Consider the following 10,867-nt stretch of genomic DNA (forward strand, 5'->3'; position numbering starts at 1 on the left):
CTGCAGAGTGCAGCTGGGATTGAGAGCGGTGGCCCTATCAGCTGTGAATACATTCGAGGGGAGTAACAGCAGGAAGACTTGCAGGGAGACGCCAAACACCAAATCCAAGTCCAGCATCGCCCCAGCAGTTTACCAGTCTGCAGGGAGGCCGGGGAGGGAGTGGGGCATTGAACGCCATCCACCCTGCGAGTTCTGTCCCAGGCCGGATGCTGGAGGCGAAGGGGTTCTGTTAATTGAAGGCTTTACTTTTCCCCCTAATCTAAAATGCAGCTTAAGGAACAAAACCCGCAAGGAAGGTCCCACGGCTGGTGACAGGGCAGAGACCTGAATTCGGGTCTCTGATGTCAAAGCCCCAACCCTCACGTCTGCACCAAGCCCGGGATGCTGAGCAAGCTGGAACCCCGAGGCCAGGAGGTGGGGCTGGCCTCACAGGACTGCTTGGCAATGTGCCCACCCAGTGACCCGGCCACAGCCGGAAGGGGGGGCGCAGTTTCCTGAGAGAGCCAGGAGGCAGGTGCAGAGGGACCCTCCTCCATCTCTGAGGTTCTCCCCAGGTGGCAGTGGCAGCAGGACTAATGCCAACACAGCACCTGGTGGGTGCCAGGTCCAGGCCACGCGCTTTGCGCTCTGTGCCCTCCCGGCCATCCCACAAGGTGGTCACTCATTTCCATTTGGCAGGGGAAGAAATGGAGGCCCAGGAAGTTAAGCGACTTGCCCACGGTCCCACAGCCCGTGTGAGTGACAGGGCTGGGTCTGAACCAGTCCCCAGAACTGCTCCACCGACACAGGGCAGCTCCTACTCAGCCCCTGCTCCACTGGCCCCCCACCCCCAGGCCAGGCACCCTAGGGGTCCAGACGTAGCCATGTATCACTGGCTGGGGGTGGTTCCAGTAGGCTCCCACCAAGGGACACCGAGAGACCCTGGAGCCCAGGGGTTCTGCGTCTTGTCCGCTGCTACAGACCCAGCACCCAGCACAGTGTCCAGCATGCAACCACCAACCACCAAGCACCCTCCATTGGCCAGGTGGTGCTTCAGGCGGGGATTCAGGGAAGGAACAACATGGAGAAATTCCTGCCGTGTGGGGCCCACATTCTTGGCGGCGGGAGGTGGGGGGAGGCAGACAACACACGGGGCCCTGACAAACAAGGTAAGCACAGAGCAAAGGCCTGGGAAGAAACAAGATGTGAGGGACAGTGAGAGGCAGGTGGTGCTGGTAGGGCTGCACGTGGGTGACCGTGAGTAGGGGGGCGGATGGTAAAGGATTCCAGGCAGAGGGAACAGGAAGGTCAAAGACCTGGAGGGTGGCATATGCCTACAGAGCTGAAGAACAGCAAACAGACCGGTGGGGTTGGACCTTGAGAAGGGATAGGGAGAGCCGTAGGAAATGAGGTAGGAGCAATCTGGGACCACCATGAGAGTTTGGGGTTTTAAGTACAGAGAACACTCGGCTTTGTACTGGATCCCACTCAGGGACACCCTCCCCAGTCAAAACCCATCAGACTCACTAGGACTCTGGGCCACCCACAAACACCCCACTCCCATAGGTCCAGGAGAACTTCTCTTCCCAGATCACACCCTTTCAGGGAGCCCAGAGACAATCCATTCCAGTCCAGGGAGTGGTTTGGCCTTGCCCAGCCCCCTGCTTCCAGGAACTTAACAATCTACAGTGTAACAACTGGGGGCAGGAGCTCCCGAATCATTCAGACCCTGCAGGGAATCTGCCTCTGTTGCTCGGCAGAAGCTACCTGAGCCTCAGTTTTCCCCTCTGTAAAGCGGGTCTACCCAGCACCCACGTCACAAGCTGTGTTATAACGAAACAAGACTGCTGAGCACAGCATTAGTCCTCATTAAATATTAGCCAAAATTGTGATTATTTGAGAGGCAAAAGAACATAGTACATCTCTGGGCCCAGAACTCGAGTCTGAACCTCAACCCCACAACTTATTCATTAGATGATCCTGGGCAAATCACTTGGGCTCTTAATAACAGAGCCAACCCCATAACGTTGTAGTGAGGATTAAATATATGGAAAGCATCTAAATGACCTGGCACATAGTGATTTATGAGCGTTTGCTATTATTTTCATTATTTGTGGGAGGGGGCTCCCCTTTCCTTGGCCAGGAAGCACCTTTGATCTCTCTCGGGCATCCCTCCCGTCCTCCCCAGCAATGTCTCCCACTAGGGTTTTAACTTTGACCCTCACGTATACCATCTGTCAGATTCTGACCTTTGCCCCCTTTGGCCACGCCCCACATTTGATCCCTTAAAAAGGTGCCCCCCAACCTAAATCTTATGCATCTGGTCCGCTGGTTGCTGCCGTAAAACCTCCAAACCACCGCCCCCATGGTTGTGATCTCTGACTTTGGTAAGCGCACCCTCCCTTCAAATGATTTTGATCCCCATTTTTTGACACTCGCCCCCATCCCCTCGAACCGGCCCCACTTCAAATTTCGAACTTTGTGGTCCCCTTCGCCACGCCCCCTTCGCTCGTTTGACCTCTGACCTCCTCTATACCACCCTCCCCAGCAGCACTGACCCCCAACCTCCTGGAGGCGACCCTTCCCTCCTCGCGTGAACTTTGACCCCAACGGCCCCGCCCCCTACTTGCGTAAACGCTGTCCCACCGCCATCGCCCGGCCCACCCCAATTCCCTGGCCAGACCGCTGATCCTACCGGCTCGGCGTTGCAGTCGCTCGCGGCCTAGCTGCTCGACCCGGGATTCCGAGCCCTCACACCGCCCTCAGCTGTCTTGCGCCGCCGCCACCGCGGCCACTGCCGCCGCCATGTTAAATCCCCAACGAACATCCGGGGCTTTCCCCCCCTCGCCGCCCACCAGTCCCCATAGCAACGGGGCTGACCGGGCAGGGGGCAGGGCCCGCTCAGGGGCGGAGCTGGGCCATTGGCAGAGCCCGCTTCAGCCTCTGATTGGTGCATATCGTCCAATCGGAGACCTTCGGGCTGAAAATGCCAAGCGGGGATTGGAAAATTTGGAAAGGGTGCGGGGAAGCTGGCTCCCCGCCCAATCGGGTCCTTAAAGGGGAAATGACTATCCTCGTGTAATAGTCCCACCTTACACCAAAACGAGTAGGTGGGTGGAAGGCCATAATGCGTAAAAATGGCCAGAAACAGTTACTAAGCACTTATGTGCCACACACCTGGCCAAATGCCCTCCCTGCATTGTCTCACTAAATACTCACTAAATCTCTATTATAATACCCATTTTACCGATAAAGAAACTGAGGCTCAAAGGGGTTAAACTAGCTGCCTCAGGATTACAGGAAGTTGATAATGAGTTTTGAACGACAGTCTGCCTGAGTCCAGGAACTTGACCTGGAACCAAGACACTATTTGACCTTAATGTTTTCTGCAGGTTTTTAAAAAGTAATTAGTTCGTCAAAAAAAAAAAAAAAAAAAAAAAGAAAAAAACCAAAAAAAAAANTACCAGAAAACATACAGCAACAACAAAATCCATAAACGAAGCCCCTGCATCCTCTCCTATGATTTCACTCTCTGGGCCCCGGCTACCTTGCTCTTCCAGAAAAAATATCTGGAGCTCTCCCTCCTCGAAGTCTTTGCATTGGCTGTTCCTTCTGTCTGGCATAGACTCTTTCCCCAAGTATCCTCAGGGCTCCCTCCCTCGCCTCCTTCAGGTTTTTACTCAAATATCACCTTATCAGTGACTTTATTCCTTCCCACCCTAACTAAAGCAGCAAACATTCCTCTTGCATGCTACTGAACCCCTCCCTTTATCTGCTTTTTTTTTTCCTGCTCTAATCAACTTCTAACAAACTAGACGATTAGCTAATTGTAGTTAGTTTGTTTTGGTTGTTTCCTCCACTGAAATGTCAGCTCTATGAGAGCATGGATTTTTGACTGTTTTGTTCACTGTGCAAGCCCGGTGCCCTTGCACTATTGGCACGTAGATGCTCAATAAACATTTGTTGAATGGATGGTTGGATGAGTCCTAATTCCACCCCCTCAGAGATACTCTTAAATGCTAAGTGCATCCCCCCCACCGCCCCACCCCAGCACAGTGTCTAGCACATAGTAGCCATTTAATTAATGTCTGGGAGAAGCAATGAATGAACGATTGCATGATGAGTCATTTTTTTCCTGTACATTTACCTACCTCTTTCGTTCTTAACAGAATCAGTGGCACACATTATAAAGAATTTTATATGTTTCTAAAAACAAGATTAGAAATATCATCAGTATCTTTCCACGTCATTTTCTTCAGGAACATGCGTTTTAATGGCTGCATAGATGCCCTATCAATGAACTCTAATTTGTTTAACCACCCTTTCTTGTTGAACATCTAAGCTGTGATAAATATTTTGCTATTATAAATAATACCCCCCCCAATTCAAGCAGTTAAATATTTGTGCACATCTCTAAATATTTCCTTTAAATAGATTACCACAAATGGAACTGCTGGGTCAAAGGAAATGTACAGCTTTAAGATTTAATAATAGTAACAGTTCCCATGCATGGAGCTAAGCTGTGTAATTTTAACAACAGGGGCTATGATTATTCTGGCTTCGCAGAGGAAACCTAAGCTTAGAGCAGTAAGTTTATTTGCCCAAAGTCGCTCAAGCTAATGGGGCAGAGCCAGGGCTCATCCCGTTTTGGCTCCCGGGCAAGGCTCTCGCTGACTGCTCTCTGCTGCCTCCCCGCGGTCTGGGACACACATTGCCAAATTGTGCTACAAGGATCCAATTCACATTCCCACCAGCGCTCAGAGGGACCATGCACTTTAAAGTACCCTAGCCAGCCTTAAACGTTCTTGTTTTTGTGCTCTTTTGAAATCTGTATGCCTCACAGAGTCTCCGTGTTTTGTTTTTTTTTTTTTTTTTAAACAAGTTTCGTAGCTGAGATGACAGCGCTTAATCCAGGTCGCCGTGATGGGAGGAGGGCCAGGTACAGCCTTTGCCTCTCGAATGCCCTGCACAAATTGCAGGGTATTAGGCTCTAGAACCCACGTTTGGGGAAGCCCCCCTTGGAACTCAGTTGGAGATCTCAGTCAGAGATCAGATGTGGAACAAGCCCGGCGGTAGATCTGCTCCAAGGGCTTCCTCAGGATGGGGCTCTAAGAGAGAAAACCAGCCCCAAAAGAGCCTCCTACAGAGGGCTTCCTGGAGGAGGTGGTGAGGAGGCGACCTCCAATAGATGGGAACAGGTGGGGAGGGTGAGGAGGATTTGGCCTCATAAAAATGATACATCAAGGGAAAAGATAAGTGGCAATATATAGATGGCAGGCAATGCTTTATGGCCTTCATATGTAGAGAGCATTTACAAATCAATAAGAAAGGTGAACATATGACAGAAAAACAGGCAAAGGACATGAACAACAATTTAAAGTACAGACAATGGATAAGAAAGAAATGGAATCCATAAATAAGAAATTAATGAAATGGATATTAAGCTATTAAACAGATCCTTTTTATTTATTTTTTTTTTGGTCTCTCAGAAAAATATGTATTTTTAAAGATTTATTTATTTATTTGAGAGAGAGAGGGCATGAGCAGGAGGGGCAGAGGGAGAGGGAGAATCTCAAGCAGACTCTGAGTTGAACATGGAGCCCCATGTGGGGCTCGATTTCACAGCCCTCAGATCACGAACTGAGCCGAAACTAAGAGTCGGATGCTTAACCTACTGCACCACCCCAGAAAAATATTTTTTTACTATTATAAGCAGTGCTGATGAGAATATAAGATACATTGCTCTCATACCCCACATATAGGACATATAGGACTATGATCTGGGGCAGATTTTGGTGATATCCATCAGGAGACTTAACAATGCTGTCAACCTTCCAAAACAGCAATTCCACTTCTAGAAATTGTTCTTTTCTTTAAAAGATTTTTTAAAAAGATTTTATTTACTTGACAGAGAGAGAGCACAAGTAGGTGGAGTAGCAGGCAGAGGGAGAGGGAGAAGCAGGCTCCCTGCTTGATCCCAGGACCTCAGGATCATGAACCGAACCAAAGGCCGATGCTTAACCAACTGAGCCACCCAGGCGCCCCTTTTTTAAAGATTTGTATTTATTTATTTGAGAGAGAGAGAAAGCATGGGCAGGGGAGGGGAAGAGGGAGAGGGACAAACGGACTCCCCACTGAGCTCAGAGCTCTTCACAGGGGTCTGACTTGACCTGAAGTCAGATGCTTAACTGACAGCCACCCAGGCGCCCCTAGGAATTGTTCTTAAAGGAAAAAAAAGACATAGACAAAGTTATATATTTGAGTGTATAGGTGACCCTTGAACAACACGGGTTCGAACTGCATCAGTCCACTAATAAGCAGATTTTTTTTTCAATAATTGCAATACAGTACCATACATGTATTTTCTCTTCTCCATGATTTTCTTTTTTTTTTTTTTTAAAGATTTTATTTATTTATTTAACAGAGATAGAGACAGCCAGCGAGAGAGGGAACACAAGCAGGGGGAGTGAGAGAGGAAGAAGCAGGCTCATAGCGGAGGAGCCTGATATGGGGCTCGATCCTGTAACTCTGGGTTCACACCCTGAGCCGAAGGCAGACGCTTAACCGCTGTGCCACCCAGGCGCCCCTCTCCATGATTTTCTAAATAGCATCTTCTTTTCTCCAGCTTACTTTATTGTAAGAATACAGCTATAATACATAGAACATACAAAATGTGCAGTAATTGACTGTTTATGTTATTGGTTAGACTTCTGGTCACACAAGGCTATTAGTAGTTAAGTTTTGGGAGAGTCAAAAGTTATACTTGGGTTTTTGACTGTGCAGGGGTGGGCAACACTAACCCCCACATTATTCAAGGGTCAACTGTATTCATCCTTAGTGTTATTTTAGTAAGATTTTTAAAAATCGCCATTGTTTTACAATTGTTACCATTGTTATACCACCTCATTGTTTTTTAATTATTGATGTATCATACCATACTTCACGATTTCCCTATTGTTGCCTGTTTAGATTGCTTCCAATTTTTTTTTACTGCTTGCTACACCAGACTCTCTCTGAACACTTTACCTACCTGATCTTTGCTAATCCTCGACACTTCTCTGGAAGATGGATCCTTAGCCCCATTTCACCGATGAGGAAACTAAGGCATGGGAACAAAGTCCCACCACCTGTAAGCAGTTTTGCTGGAATTTTAACTGGGAGTTCTGACTTCAAAACCCATGTGCTTAAAGACCGCTCAAATTCAGGGCACCTGGGTGGCTCAGTCGGTTAAGCGTCTGCCTTCAGGTCCTGTCATGATCCCAGGGTCCTGGGATCGAGCCCTGCATCAGGCTCCCTGCTCAGTGGGGAGTCTGCTTCTCCCTCTGCCTCTCTCCCCAGCTTATACTCTCTCTCATAAATAAATAAAATCTTTAAAAATAAGTGCATAAATCTTAAAAAAAAAAGAAAAAGAGACTGCTCAGTTTCATTTTATAAATGTATTGGTTGAGTGCCATCTGTGTGCCGCGCATGTTGATAATGACAACTGCAAACATTTATTGAAGATTTTCTTTATAGCAGGTCCTGTGCTAAGCACTTTACATATGCTACCTCGCTTATTTTTTTAAAAGATTTTATTTATTTATTTATTTTAGAGAGAGAGAGAGCAGAGGGAGGGGGGCAGAGGGAGAAGGAGAGAGAAAATCTCAAGCAGACTCCCCACTGGGCACGGAGCCTGAAGCTGCTGGATCCCACAATCCTGAGACCATGACCTGAGCCAACATCAAGAGTCGACGCCTCAACTGACCGAGCCACCCAGGAGCCCCATATTACCTCATTTAATCCCCACAACCCTATGCACTATGGTTAGTCCCGTTCTACAAGTGTGCAAACAGAGAAACAGAGAGGTTAAGTAACTTCTTCAAAGTCACACAGGCAGCCTGGCTTCAAGGTCCAGGCTTCTAACCATTTCTCTTCTTTTTCAGAAAACAAATGCTTGGGAGATAGCTAATAAACACATGAATAAATAAATAATATAAAATAAGGTGATGAGCAGAGCTCAAAATGTGTCACAGAATACAGCTATGCAGCCATCAAAAGAACGCGCAAGACACAGGGACCCAGCGATCCCACTCCTAAGTATTTACTCCAGAGAAATGAAAACATATATTCCCACAATGACCTGTACAGGAATGTTCATAAAGCTTGTTTTCTTTTTTTTGCTTTTGAGTTTTTTTTTTTTATAGCACCCTTTTTCATAATCACCAGAACCTGGAAGCAACCCAAAATGTCCATCAACTGCTGAACAGATAAATAGATTACAGGATATCCATTCCATGGGGCACTACTCGGCATGAAAAGGAAGGAATTATTGATAGGCGGGACATCATGGCTGAACTGCAAATGTAGTAAACTGAGTGAAAGAAGCCAGTGTCCTGTGGTTCCATTCCCAGCATTCTGGGAAAGGTAAATCTAATCTGTAGTGACAGAAGGCAGATTCATTGTTGCCTGAAGCTGGGGGGCAGAGGGGAGGATGCGCTGCAAAGGCATGGGAGGGAAACTCTGGGGTGGTAGAAATGTTCCGTGGCTTGATTGTGGTAGTGGTCTCATGGGAATATACATGGGTCAAAACTCATGAAATTATACACTTTAAAAGGGTCCAGGTAATTGTATTAAATGGAGTTATATTTAAAAGTTTTTAAAAAGATTTTTATTTATTTGAGAGACAGAGAGAGAGAGAGCAAGCAGGGGGGAGGGGCACAGGGAGAGGGAGAAGCAGACTCCCTGCTGAGCAGGGAGCCCGACTCAACTTGATCCCAGGGTCCTGAGATCATGACCTGAGCTGAAACTAACAGTCGTACACTTACCCCAACTGAGCCAGCCGGGTGCCCCTGATTTTTTTTTTTTTTTAACAATGAGTGTGTTACTTTCTCTGCTGAAGTAAAATCACAATATTATTACTTTTTAAATTTGCTGAAAAGCAGCAGCAAAGATCTGGGGGGAGGAGAGGGTGGAGGGCTGAGAGGAGGCGTCCTGCCCAGGGAGTAGGGACGCCAAGTAACAGGGGTGCCTGAAGAACTCGAAGAGCGTGTCTCCTCGGGCGTGTGTGCGGGATGTGGGGAGGAACTTTTTGTCCTTTCTATGTCCTCATCTCCTCCACATCCTGTCTTGCTCATTCCTATGGTTACAATAAAAATTTAGCCGGTAAAAATACCGGATGCTCAGCTAGTGCTGATTTTCAGATAAACCTCAAGTCATTTTTTAGTATAAGCCTGTCCCCATGCAATATTTGGGACATATTTGGACTAAACATTTAGGGACTGTCTCTGAAATTCAAATGTAATTGGGCACCCCGTATTTTATCTGGTAATCCTACGCACTCCGCACCAGTCACCCTGGCCTCATGGCTGTCTCTCAAACAGTCCTGCCTCAGGGCCTTTGCACCTGCTGGTTTCTCTACCTGGATCACTCTTATAGGTTTTTGCTTTGACTAGCTCCCCGTCCTTTGGCTTAAATGTCACTTCCTCAGAGAGGCCTTTCCTGGGCACCTACTGAGAGCACCCTTTGCCATCCCATGCTTTAATTCCCACTGTATTTTCTCCACAATGCTGATCACCATCTGGAATTCTCAACTGATAATATTTTTGTTTTCACAGTTTCTTCTCTATCTCCCCCAGGAGAATGTCAGCCTCACAAGGGCCAAAATGTCCTCTCGGCCACCGCAGTACCTACAACAGCTGGATCGTGTTGGGCGCATTGTTCTTTCCTGCTTCTCAGCTGTAGTTGACAAAAACCATTTCTGGCTGATTTGAGCAATGAGGGACTTCAGTAAATAAATATTTGCTAATGAATGAATCCCGAGACCCACAGCTTCCCCCTTCTTGTGTCTCCATAGACCCCAAACCACCTCACGGGCCGTCCCTGGGACCTGCTGCCTCTTCCAGGAGCGTCACCCCAGCCTGCTGGGCAAGCATCTGCATAGCCTTTGGCCTCGCTCGGCTTTGCCTTCCAGAAGCTGTAGGGTCTTCAGTCCCGCAACCTGTCACTTCCCGATCATGTCACACATCGTAGGTGTTGCAATCAGCCAGATGTGCCTGTGTCCTGTGCGCCCAGCAGCGGGAGCCCCAAGGGCTGGCCTGTATCTGACTCACCAAAATCCCCGTCATTCCTACTATTTATGACCTGTTCCTTGGGCGCCAAGCGCAGCTTCAAGCGTGTGATCTGAATTTCCCCTGCCTCCCCTCAGCCATTCAACCAGTGTTTATTGAGCAACTACTATATTTCGAGTACTGGAACTCCAGGGGTAATCAGAACGCGCAGAAACCCCAGAAACCCCTGCCACCCCCAGAGCTCACTTTCTGATGGCGAGATAAAGAATACATCATGAAAGATGTCTCTTCACAGTAGGCTACGATGTGGAAGCTATCTGAAGGAAAAGAAAGCAGGGAATGCTGATGGGAGGTAGGGGGCGGGATGCTGTTTTAAACAGGGTGGTCAGGGGTGGGCTCACTGCAAAGGCTTGAAGGAGGGGAGGGAGAGAGCCATGTGAGTAGTCGGGGGCAGCGTCCCAGGCAGAGGGAACGGCCAGTCATCTGATACAGTTGAGGCCAGTGTGGCTGGAGCAGAGTGGACAGAGACAAGCAGTGGGAGTCGAGGAGAGGGAGGTGACGGGCAGATCGTGTGTGGTGGGCCATGGGGAGGACACTGGCTTTTACCCCAAGGGAGATGGTGCCACGGGAAGCTCAGGCAGAGGAAGGACACGATCTGACACAGATGTCCATGGGTCCCTTCAGCTGCATGTGGAGCAGACTGGGGGGAGGGGATGGGAGCAGAGGGGAGACCAGGTAGGAGGGAGGCAAGGGACAGGTGGACGGGACCAGGGTGGAGGCCTTGGAGATTGGAGAAGGGGACAGCTTCTTGATAGACTTTACAGACAAAGTCAGCCGAATTT

The 10,867-nt window shown here is 48.4% G+C and overlaps 1 protein-coding gene and 1 long non-coding RNA gene across 3 annotated transcripts in view; one reads left to right on the forward strand and one right to left on the reverse strand.

The window, feature by feature from the left end:
- Positions 1 to 2,839, reverse strand: part of PAK4 (p21 (RAC1) activated kinase 4) — a 42,608-nt gene extending 39,769 nt beyond the window's left edge. For both annotated transcript variants that reach the window (XM_019808074.2, XM_019808072.2), the window contains exon 1: positions 2,675 to 2,839. The gene's annotated coding sequence lies outside the window, so the exon portion shown is untranslated. The remainder of the gene's footprint in view (positions 1 to 2,674) is intronic.
- On the forward strand, positions 2,308 to 9,777 carry LOC117795105. The gene is made up of 2 exons (XR_004618924.1): positions 2,308 to 2,366; positions 9,594 to 9,777. It is a non-coding gene; the product is annotated as an uncharacterized LOC117795105 (long non-coding RNA).
- Positions 9,778 to 10,867: the final 1,090 nt, after the last annotated feature.

Source organism: Ailuropoda melanoleuca, chromosome 12, assembly GCF_002007445.2.
Source record: "Ailuropoda melanoleuca isolate Jingjing chromosome 12, ASM200744v2, whole genome shotgun sequence".
Taxonomy (NCBI): Eukaryota; Metazoa; Chordata; class Mammalia; order Carnivora; family Ursidae; genus Ailuropoda; species Ailuropoda melanoleuca.